The sequence below is a fragment of the Myotis brandtii genome, unplaced genomic scaffold, assembly GCF_000412655.1.
Source record: "Myotis brandtii unplaced genomic scaffold, ASM41265v1 scaffold259, whole genome shotgun sequence".
Classification (NCBI taxonomy): domain Eukaryota; kingdom Metazoa; phylum Chordata; class Mammalia; order Chiroptera; family Vespertilionidae; genus Myotis; species Myotis brandtii.
The window spans coordinates 667,993-678,870 of record NW_005359840.1 but is presented as its reverse complement, the minus strand read 5'-3'; the positions used below and the strand labels follow the sequence as shown (position 1 = coordinate 678,870).

The 10,878-nt window shown below is 42.4% G+C and overlaps 1 pseudogene; it reads right to left on the bottom strand.

Moving 5' to 3' along the window:
- Positions 1-1,569: 1,569 nt before the first annotated feature.
- Positions 1,570-7,323, bottom strand: LOC102252021 (annotated as a pseudogene).
- Positions 7,324-10,878: the final 3,555 nt, after the last annotated feature.

The following is a 10,878-nucleotide window of genomic DNA, read 5'->3' as shown; positions in this document are numbered from 1 at the left end:
TCAGCCTGGCTTGTGGCTGAGCAGAGCTCCCCCTGTGGGAGCACACTGACCACCAGGGGGCAGCTCCTGCATTGAGCATCTGCCCCCTGGTGGTTAGTGTGTGTCATAGTGACCAGTCATTCCTAGTCGTTCTGCTGTAGGGTCAATTTGCATATTACCCTTTTATTATATAGGATGAGAAAACTGCAGGGTCTTCTCATTCAAAAATACTTATCCATCACTTCTACCATCCCTTTAACACATACACACACACACACACACACACACACACACACATGCAAACACGCACTTACTTTTCCTTGTAAGTCAAGCATGTAAAACTTGGGGCCCACAACAAGTATTTTTGAGGCCCAGCCAAAATAACAGTATGTAGGAAACGTTTTAATAAAAATTGTTTAGCTTAATTTTTACAATATCCTGTTATACATAACTACAACATTCGCTAATGACTGATTACTATAATTGTGTTGCATCATTTCCTTACGCGCCTCATGCGCAGGTGCACCATTTCTCTCCACTAATACTAGCAGTGAATATTTTAGCAGCCAATTGCCGCTCAGTAATCTTGGACTGACTTGTTTGGTGTGCGCAACAGGAAATATTTTGCTTTCAGAGAACAAGAAAAATAGGTTTATTTGCGTTAAGCTTATTAATTTGTGTAGTTATTCAATGTCTGGTAAGTTAATGTTCAAGAAAAAATATTAATTTTTATTAAAATGTTCTATTATTTTATGTTAACTATGACTCATTTATTTCAGCCCTTTGTATTCAGCATGTCTCTATCAAAATAAATCTACGTTTCTATGAAAATGGAAGCTTTTGTTTTTTAGCAGCCCACATAAACTTAAACCTAGTTTATTTGGCCTGTGTTAACCTTTGAATTTGACATGCTTGTTGTAAGTGATTGAGATCCTGATCACAGTCAAATTTTTGTGCTAAACACTACTTTTGGAAGTAGGTTTTCCTATTCAAATGCAAACCCCAAAGGAGAATTAACACATTAACCGGTTCATGCCATAATGTGACTGAACTTGTCAGTTTTTTGTTCTTATGGACTGAGAAAGGTCTTGCTCAATGAGGTTAATGGGAGGTCACCTTCTCAAGAATAACCTTGCAGCTTCACAATTTTGCCAAGGGCAGACTGGTCTTGACACATGCAGCTATTTTTTTTTTTTTCAGATGAAAAAAATGCCCTTACAAAAGTGGTGTTTTCTAGGTTTTTTTTTTTTTTTTTTTTTTCCAGATGTACCTAGGAAGAAAAAAGAGCTATGCAAATCCATACTTGATGCTGCTGGAAACTTTGTTGGAACAAAACTGATTGAGAACTTTGTCAGAAATGGTTCAACTTTACATAAAAATTCACCTTCCTCTGTTGCCAAAAATCACCCAGACATTTTGTTATCTGCCAAGAAAGTGCTCAGAGGCATCTTTAATTCGCATACCTGTTTCCAGCTCTAATACTGAATTGACATTTGTTTTTTATTTGCCGTAGATCTCTTCAGAAGCCCATTTGCTTTGAAAGTTTTTTGGATATGTAATCTGTCTTTTTTTTTAAGTGAGGTTACTTTGTTATTGCCTCAGCAAAAACACACCCAAACTGCAATAGTCTTCTGTTATTGGTGGGGAGCTCTCCTCGTCCCCACCTGTTGCCAATGCAATGTCATGAGAAAAGGAATTTTCTGAGACTCACATGGGAGGATGAGCTCTTTTAGAAAGCTTTGTTTCTGTGGAATTAAACCCCGGGGTTTTCAAGACCCCATTTCTCCTTGTCCCACCAAAGAAGAAGTCCCATTTTGCTTTAAGCAGAGCTAAGATTAAAGCAGTTACCCAGAGTTTTGGTTCCATATTGGGCCACAGTCCAATTCAGCCTCAACCTAGCTTAGTTTGTGTTCCACACTGTAGTCCATCAGTCCATTTTGTGTGGGATCCGCAGGGTCACATGGCTGTGGAAGGAACATGGGTGAATGCAAGGGAGCCACAAGAGAGCCAAGAGTGCCAAGAACCAAGAGAGAGACAATTCCTTCACTTTGGGATTATGTATTCCCAAATTTTCATGGGGTTGCAATGGCCTTGTCCCTTCTAGCTAATGATCTCTGTTCCCAAGTCTGACTGACATACACCTTCCCTACATTACCCCAACTTTAATGTGCATGCATCCATCTTCCCTTTGTCTAGTCCCTTCCCCCAGTGACCTGCAGGAATAGATTGGTGGTTCCCTGAGGAGTGTAAAGTTGCAGTTACCTGAAGAAGCTGTTCAGATGGCATGCCTATAATGTCTGACCTTCCTTTTGCTCCTTTCCTATTATCAACAACTAGCTAATTACAATGGTATTACTTCCATGGCATAGAAATTATCTGAAAACTAGAGGCCCAGTGCATGAATTCTTGCATAGGTGGGGTCTGGCTAACCCACCCCAATGGAGGCCCATTGAGCAGGGCTAGTGGGGGTAGGGGCCAAGGGCAGTTGGCCAGCTGGCCCCGTCCCTAATAAAGGTGGGGGGGGGGCGATCAGGGGTGGGGCCGGCCAGGTGGAGGGGCCATGAGAGGTTGGCCAGCTGGCCACACCCCTGATCAGGGTATTGGGGGCCGATTGGGGCCCAGATCAGGCTGGTTGGCTGCTGCAGTGCACGTCATAGCCACCAGTAATCCTGGTCGTTCCACAATTCCAGTTGCTGGGCTTTTGTATGTATAGATACATTGCTGTGGATGGCCAAAGGGAAGAAGAATGGGGTTGCAGAAAGCTCCAGAACAAGTGACACTTTGTGCTTCATCCTCTTTCCTGATCTTGGCAAACATTTTTAGGCAGATGAAATGAAGTCACCCTGAATGTAAGAACAGTCTAAGGAAGATGAGGATACCAGTCATGGGGGAAAGGAGGAAGGGAAAGAGAAAAGAAGGAGGAATGAGAAAAATTATGCCTTTGTTGAAAAAGAGCCATATTTAAGCTCAAAATGGAGTCATTTGTGTTAAGCTCATGTCATCAAACCCAGACTTAATACCTAACCTCAGAGCAATCTCAGGCTTTCCCAAGAATGTACTCTTAACCAGTCAACTTGGAATTTCCTGGTCAGCACTAGTGAGGTAATCTTCCTGAGAGACTCTAGTCTTGCCCTAAGGGAAGATGATCTTGCCTGAAATAATCCTCTCTTTGTTAGTCCCTCTCCCATTTCTGCATAGAAAAGTCTTCCATTTTGTATAGATCCTCAGAGCTCCTTACTAGCTTCTTTCCCAGATAGGATGCTGCTTGATTCCAGAACCAGTGGATAAAGCCAATTAGGTCTTCAAATTTACACAGTTGAATTTGAAAGGAGTTTTAAGGGATAAAACAGGCAGGTTTATGGAGTTTTAGGTATTAGGGGGTTCATGGGGGAGAACTGCAGGGCTGCAAAGTTAGGAGGCTGAGAGCTGCCAAAAGGCATACATTCACAGAATAAAGGGAGAGGAAGACACTCATTCACAGACTAAAGGGAGAGGAAGACACTCATTCACAGAATAAAGGGAGAGGAATACAGTCATTCACAAAATAAAGGGGAAAGCCATAGGGAGTAGAAAAAAAAGGGGAGAAAAGGAGGGGGACTCCACATGGGGTTTGAGCTCTGAAGCTGCTATAGTGACCTATCAGAGGGGATATCAGGACACAAAGAACTGCAGCCTTTATAAGCCTTAGAAAAAGGCACTTAGTGGGTCTCTCTCCCCCTCCCCACGTGGGAGTCTGTGTTTGTTTCCAAATAAATTTCTACCTTTTCCTATACCACCTTTTGCCTGTGGCCTCATTCTTCTAATTCACCTGGACAAGGACCTGGGAAATCACCTTTGCATCCTGCCCAGAGAAAAACAATATGTTTCAGCCTAAGTTCCTCATTTCAAATTTTATTTATTTAATGGCTTTCATACCTGCCATTGTCTCCCAAGAAAAGGAAACAACCTTGCTCTGCTGCCAGTCACTGTAGCAATACAGGTTCACTCTCCACCACATCCAATTCAGAACCTAGAGAGACATGACTCCATTTTCTATACTTTGAAAATAGCTCTGGGCACATTTAAAATAAAAGTGTAACTTTTTAAATAAAAGGTTTTCCATAGATCACTTAATTCATATTATTTACCACCTCCCCTTGTGAGACTCTTACATAGTTGAAACACTACCAAGATTTGAAATCAGATAGGTCTGATTTAGACATCTGGCTCTGTGCCCACAGAGGTGATCTTGGCAAGTCACCAATGCTTAGCACATAAGCTCTCAAGAGGTTAATTGAGAAAATGTAAGTTTAGGATTGGCACTCAATAAATGTTGGTTTTTCTAGGTACCTCAATTTTTATATCCATGAAATCCTTCCTAGTATAAATGGAAGAAGCATAGGCTTTGGAGCCTGCCCTAGTGGATTAAAACCCTAGATCCAGTTACTTAACCTTTTTGAGGCCCATTTTTCTCTTTTGTAACTGGAGATAATAGTAACTAGATTGCATGGGGTTGTCATCAGGATCCTAGATAATATATGTAAAATTCTTAAAACATGAAGCATTGTATAAATGGTAACCATCAATATTATTCATACTAGAGGCCGAGTGCATGGGTGGGATCCCTCGGCCTAGCTGGCAATCGAGGCCTATCAGGGGGCTGGCCAGAAAGGGGGAGGGACCGAGGGAGGTTGGCCAGCCAAGGGGAGGGACCACAGATGGTTGGCTCTGGGAGCACCCTGACCACCAGGGGGAAGCTCCTGCGTCGAGCGTCTGCCCCCTGGTGGTAAGTGCGTATCATAGTGACTGATTGACCAGTTGTTCCGGTCATTCCAGTTGTTCGGTCATAATGGTCACTTAGGCTTTTACATATATAGACTAGAGGCCCAGTGCACAAAATTCGTGCATGGGGGGAAGGTCCCTCAGCCAGGCCTGTACCCTCTCCAATCCAGGACCCCTCAGGGGATGTCCGACTGCCAGTTTAGGCGTGATCCCTGTGGCCTGATCTCCCCCAACTGCCCTCCCCTGCTGACGTAGTCACCCCTAACTGGCTCTTCCTTGGCCCCTGCCACCGTGGCTTTGTCTGGAAGGATGCCCTGCCCTCCAGTCCCCCAATATCCATATATTTTTGTATATGTGTGTATGTATGCATATTGTTTTTTTTTTGTTAATCCTCACCTGAGGACATTTTTCATTGATTTTTAGAGTAGAAGGGAAGTCGAGAGACAGAGAGATAAACATGGATGTGAGAAAGACACATCAATTGGTTGCCTCCTGCACATGCCCTGACTGGATCCGGCCAAAACAAAGCCTCTGACATGGCCAACTGCTGGCAGCCCACTGGGGCTCAGATGTTGAGCATATGGCAATTTTCTGTTTCTGCTTCCACTTCTGGTAGAGGTCCCACTTGTAGGAGCTGCTGATGTAGTGATCACTTTCTGTCTTGATCTTCTTCTTGTCCTCCTGTCCTGACTGTCCTGGAAACCGCTTCTTCTTCTGGTCTGTCTTGTGAGCTGCTGCTGGCCCCTGGTCAGGTTCTGGGCCTCATCCTCCATCAGGTCCAGGATAGTGCCAGCCACCTGCTGCTCAAAGGCACCCCTGCCCACACCAACGCTCAGGCCCCGTTCACTGTCGAAGTCCTTGGGCCGATAGGGGACATAGAAATTGTAGTCCAGCAGCCGGGCCTCCTCCTTCCACTTCTTGGCTCCCTGCTCAGGTCCTAGCTGCTGCCGTTTCCATCCCACAGCCTCTGTGAAGATGTCCTCCATGCTCTCTCCCTCCTCCTCCTCCTCCTCCTCTTCTTTCCCAGGATGCTCTGCCTGTTGCCTTCCTGCCGCTCCTGCCCAGCCCTGCTGGAATCTGGAGATGACCTTGCAGTCCTTCTGCTGCTTGGCTGCATCACCTGGCTGCTCAGGTCCTGGCTGGAGGCATTGATCTCAAAGATGGTTGCTCGTGAGCAGTACTGCTTAATGCTGTCCACCAACCTCAGCCGCTGAAGCTCCTCCTCATCAAAGCCCAGCCCTTGGCCCATTTGATGGACTCTGGTGAGGGCGCAGGCCACCAGCGCACATACTGCTGCTGGGCATTGTCAGCCGTACAGCCCAGGCTCCGCAGCTGCAGTGATGCCTCCAGGGTGTTCCACAGGCTGCAGTCCTTGTCATCCACCACACTCTGTGGCACTCGGCCCAGCACACCATCCACGCCCACCGCACCCGAGGGCTCCTCGTGGGGGGAGGGGGGATGAAAGTGAGGGCATGGCCCAGAAACAGGTGCAGGTCCAGCAGGTTGGAGACCTCATCTGGGGCAACAAGGAGTAGGCTGTGCCACTTTGGCCAGCCCGGCCATGCAACCCACGTGGTGCAAGAAGAGCTTGCCCTCGGCTGGGAAGTTGAAGTTGATGATGTTGTCCAGCAGCGGGATGTCCAGGCCCTGGGCCACCAGGTCAGTCACAATGAGGTGCAGCACTTGCCGTGGGTGAACTTGGCCAGGTTGATCTTGCGGGCCCTCTGGTCCAGGGCACTGTAGATGTGGGAGCAGCTCACCCTGGGACCTGGGCAGTTTTTCTCTGGCCATGCCGGCAGGCTCGCAAGACCTGGCGGCTTCCCTCCGGCCCCACTTTGTCAGGAAGGACGTCCAGAAGGATATCTAGAAGATGTCCACCCTAATTAGCATATTACCCTTTTATTAGTATGGATTATCCTCATCAGTGCCTTATATACATCACAGGCAAAGTAGAGGTTGACAGGCCAGCAGAGGACATTTGACACTGGCAGACTAGAAAGTCCTGAGTGAGAAAGTGACCCCAGCCTCATTTTGTGGAATAGCCTGCAGTCACCCTATCCTGCTCAACAGGAGGCAGCTGCACTGAGGGCAAGACAGCAGGCCAACGATAGCAATGGCCACTTACAGCCCACAGCCTCAACAGCCAGCACTAATCAGGTTGAAGGACAACAAACTCCATCTAAGCAGACTAGAACACTTACATCTCCCAGCCTCCACCCCTTGTGGTTTTGGCACATAATTTTCCCCGATTGGCTCCATCCCCCCATTCCCTCTAATAAACTCCCCTCTTACTTGCTTGCTGTGTCTGCCTAATCCCTTGAGCGACTCCAGTCTTACAGAGGTAGGTATTATTCATTGAACAACTAGAAAACACCCCTATTATTTTCTACCTCATATTCTGCCTCTCTTCTTTATGTACCTGATAATATCCTTAGTAAATAAGGATCTATCACAGAAGTTATTGCTGGAACCACACAGTGTTGGTACCATAATAAGAATGAGATGCTGTCCAGCAGCGTTATTCAAAATAAGGCATAATGGTGAATATCTGTAAAGTGCTAAGAATAAAGCCTGACAGAGCATGCCCGTTGTGTTAAATGCACTATCTAAGGCAGTGAGATGGCGAACCTATGACACACGTGTCAGAGGTGACACGCGAAATCATTTTTTTGGTTGATTTTTCTTTGTTAAATGGCATTTAAATATATAAAATAAATATCAAAAATATGTCTTTGTTTTACTATGGTTTCAAATATCAAAAAATTTCTATATGTGACACGGCACCAGAGTTAAGTTAGGGTTTTTCAAAATGCTGACACGCCGAGCTCAAAAGGTTCGCCATCACTGATCTAAGGACTAAATAAACTAACCAAAAAAGAACTGTGGAAACATATGAATGATAAAAAGAGAAAACTTATATAAGCAAAACCAAATTAAAATGAAATGGGGCCTCACAAGGGGCTGACTTTTTCTACTCTGATGTGGGAGTACAGGAACGCATAGGGCTACAACAGATATTGTGATGAGCAGTAATGTCACCCTTTAATTGCTAAATCTTAGTAGCAGGTATTAATGGAAAAAAGCATCCTTTCTTTTTTCCTGAACCAGACATCTTCCTATTATGCGTTGCTTTCTTTTTGGTCCAGTGTAATATCAGTAGGCTTACTATGCAGAAATGATGAAAGCAAGTCTAGATAATTAAAGAGAGGCTTCCAACCAAACTTAAAATTATAAAAGTATTTTCATTAATAATGAACTGACTCACTGGGTATAAAATATAAACCAGCATGCTATAGGACAGCTTATTTGTGTAGGAAATTTTTCAAAAATTCACAAAAATATTTGTTTTGAAGTAAAAAAAAAATACTTAAAAGGAATACCCTTTTGATTTTAGTGAGAAAATGTAGTCATTATAAAATCATTAGTGAAAAATATACTAATTAAGGTGTAGCTTCATGAAGAAATGAGTGAGTAGGCAGAAAATAGTTTACAGTAGTCTTTCAGAGTGCAAAATTACATTACTTTTGAGAAACAACTTGTATGTCACTCATCACTAATCCTCACACATCAAATGGAATTTTGTTCCATTTGATGGAACAAAATTTTGTTTAAGAAACAAATACTTCAAATATTATTTGGCAATAATGAGCTACCTAAATAATTATGCTAAAATGTTTGATTTATTTCTCTGTTTTATGTCTTCTTTTTCTGTCATTATTATGTTTTTATCTTATTGGCTCCCTACAAAGTCTCTTTTCAGCCTTCTTTTAATTTTCCTCATTTAAAATCCACCATGGATGTTTTGGTTCCTTTCTGCTTGCTTCCTGACTTATAGCTGCACCTGCACCTCCTCCACCTGTTTATATTCCCTACTCCTTCATTTAATGAAAGAGCAGTACAATAAGGAAGGTATAAAACAAGCAAAAAAGTCCAATTGGTCCATTCCAATTCTGTAACTTGACCTGCAGTATAATATTAAAGCACAAAGCTGTAGGACAAACCCTAAAAAATTGGTTTAAAAATTAAAAGCTCCAATATAGCCCTGGCTGGGTGGCTCAGTTGGTTGGATAATCATCTCATACACCCAAAGGTTGTGGGTTTGATTCCTGGTCAGGTTACATACCAAGGTTGCAGGTTCAAACTCGAACCCAAAAGTGTAGAAGAGGCAGCCAACCAATCTCTCTCTCTCCCTCTCCATCTCTCTTCCTCTCTGAAAATCAATAAAAAGATATCATTAGGTGTGGATAAAAAAAGCTCCAATACAATTAGACCATTGTCATACAGATATGGATTTAGAATACAAGCTTTGTTACATGGGGGAATTTCTCAGATGCTAGTGGGAGTAGGGTTCTTATGATATCTTGAGAAAAATAATTTTCTAAGACTCACATGGGAGAATGAGTGATTTTTATTTGCATAAATGTATTATCCCTCAGTTTCTAAAGTCCCATTTCCTTTAAACCAGTCCAGCAAAATGTGCAGCTGGAGCTTCAGTAAAGTTGGAAGCAAGGCCAGTGTTCAAAGTTTCTGTTTCATGGTGCAGTTGAGTCTGGCACAGATTCAGACTAGTTCCAGTCCATCAGTCCATTGTGTGTGGGGTCCACGAGACTGTGGGCCATGTGGGTGAGTGCAGAGTGTGAGAGCCCCACAAACCAGGTGTCAGGCCTGAGCAGCAAGAGAGAAGGCCAAGAGAGAGAACTCCCTTCATTCAGGAGCTTATACATCTAAGATTTCAAGCCCTTGCAGTAGCCACACCTATTCTGGCCAATGACCTTCTCCCTGGTGTGACCAACAGGTAATGACCTTTCCTTCATCATTCAGATCTTACTGGTCATGTATCTATTCATTCTTTGTCCAGGCCTTTCCTTTTAGGATCTTTGGGGAACAGACCTGACGAATGTTAAACCGCAGCTTTCTGGCACAAATGGCATGCCTATAATCTCTGGCCTTCCCTTTGCATCTTTCCTGTTAATGAATTAATAACTTGGTTAATTACAATGGTATCAGCTTCACAAAATAAATATACACAATCAAAATAACCGAAATTTGGGAAAATTATTGTAGCAATGCCAGACAAAAATTCTGTCACCTTCTACTCCTTTTAAGAGAAATTCTTCCCAAAGTCACTCTACTTAAGATTACATATTACATCAATAATATTTGAAAGGTACAAATACTCATATTAAAGTGAGAATCAGAAAATAACATTTTATGTGTTGTCTCATATACTTTAGTCTTTAATAAGAGGAACATAAGTAATTTATATGCATTACTAGAGGCCCGGTGCACAAAATTCATGCACTGGGGTGTGTCTCTCTGCACCCTCTGCACCCTCTCCAATCTGGGACCCCTCAGGGGACAGTCAGCATAGGATGTCTTAAACTGATATTCTGTACATCACTGTATAGAAAAGGTTATATTGTAGTCAAGATTAAACTAAAATTTATGGGACACCTACTAAATAAACAAAACAGTGTCTATAAATTCTAAATGACTTAAGTATCTCATGAACTTTACTACTTCATTTAATCAGAGACATTGGTGAAGCAAAGGCTTAAGTAAAAAAAAATGTAACTTGAAATGAGTCTAGGAGTGTTTCACAATTGGTGTGGGGAATTTTACTTTTCATTTAGATTTGGATGGAGAGACCAGTAGAATTAAACAAAGAAAAAGAAACACAGTGTCTTTGGATGGGAAGACTAAAATTTTTAATTTTTTTTTCTTTATTGATTAAGGGAAGACTAAATTTTTATAAAGATGAGAATTCATTCTAGGTTTATGCATATATGTAATGCAACTGCAATCAAAATGCCAATGACATTAGTACTATAATATTAGAAAGAATGATACTAAGGGTGCATTTGCTTTACAAGAGACATAACGAATTAAAGTAGTATGGATATGACAAGAAGCAGACAAAAATTTAAAAGAATAGAAAAGTAAAAAAGAAAAACCCACACTTGGTTTTAAATTCATATATAACAAAATTGGCATTTCAAATCAGTGGGAGGAGGATCAATATTTCAATAAATAGTCAGGAAAATTAGCTGTCCATTGAAAAAGGATGTACAATTAATCTCTCTAATTCATAAATTCTAGATGTTAAAAATTAAACTGAAATAAATATAAGGCAATGAA